Source organism: Hibiscus syriacus, unplaced genomic scaffold, assembly GCF_006381635.1.
Source record: "Hibiscus syriacus cultivar Baekdansim isolate YM2019G1 unplaced genomic scaffold, ASM638163v2 tig00110890_pilon, whole genome shotgun sequence".
Lineage (NCBI taxonomy): Eukaryota > Viridiplantae > Streptophyta > Magnoliopsida > Malvales > Malvaceae > Hibiscus > Hibiscus syriacus.
This window is the reverse complement of record NW_024062900.1, coordinates 16289490-16290557: the sequence shown is the minus strand read 5'-3', so window position 1 is coordinate 16290557 and position 1068 is coordinate 16289490. Positions and strand designations below refer to the sequence as shown.

The 1068-nt window shown below is 37.5% G+C and overlaps 1 non-coding gene across 1 annotated transcript; it reads left to right on the top strand.

Annotated features, from left to right (window-relative positions):
• The first annotated feature begins 595 nt into the window (after positions 1-595).
• On the top strand, positions 596-667 carry TRNAP-AGG. Its single transcript has one exon. It is a non-coding gene; the product is annotated as a tRNA-Pro (tRNA).
• The last annotated feature ends 401 nt before the right edge of the window (positions 668-1068 follow it).

Genomic DNA, 1068 nt, shown 5'->3' with positions numbered 1-1068 from the left:
AGAATTATTGAAGGGTATAAAACTAATATACGTTGACAACGCCCAAGAGTTTCTCATGAATATTTGATGAACGTGGATTTCTGCAACAATGAGAGTTGGGGGGGGGGGGGACAAGAGAAAATGTTGACAAAAATATTATGGTACATTACCGAATATTTTGGACATAGGATGTCTTGTCTTGTACAACATCACTTTCCCTTAAAAAGGAAAGAAAATCAAACTGTTTTCAACTGCATGCCAAGTATAGTAATTAACAATAGCAAGGCTTAAATTTAGGTTTTGTTTTCTCACGCGTTTTAAAACCCAGATAACATTTCAGCTGCAACTTTTTTCTTACGGTAGAAATGAGGGTCTGGGTTTGGCAAATTGATGAAGGTTTGGACCATTTTAGATATGGTATTCGAAAAAAGAAAAAAAAACTAACAGGGAAACTATAACAGAATTACAGCACAAACAAGAGACTGAAATCACTATAGCAAGGAAACTAGGAGCACGTCAAATGTAAGAGAAGAAACAACGGGCACCTCATCGGGAGGTAATAGGACCTAGGAACTGAAATAATGCAGATTTTGCTTAACATTGTTATTTCAGCGTTGGGCATTTGGTCTAGTGGTATGATTCTCGCTTAGGGTGTGAGAGGTCCTGAGTTCAATTCTCGGAATGCCCCTAGTGTCTTTTTAGTTCTCTAAATACCAAATATATTTTCAGAGAATCAGCCATTAAGTCAACTTTCTAAGTAAAACATCAGATCTGTTTGTTTCCAAACAAGGTTCTTTTGCAGCAAGTGAAAAACAAATAGAATGCTGCCATTTTCCAAAATTCACTGCTGTGCACTTTCTGAGCGAGGCTACTTCTTTGTCTTTTTTTTTCTTTTGATCCAACTAGCAGGCTACACTATGTGGGCTGGCTCTACTCCGACTAGTACTACTACCTTACCCTTTTGGCGAAGGTGGGATTCATATCTACGTCCTCTTATGCAATGACCAAACATGTTAAATTAAGATTTAAATACCATGATAACCTGCTTGAAAAGCATAGAGGAAACTATCCCAAAGCCAACTTTGAGTG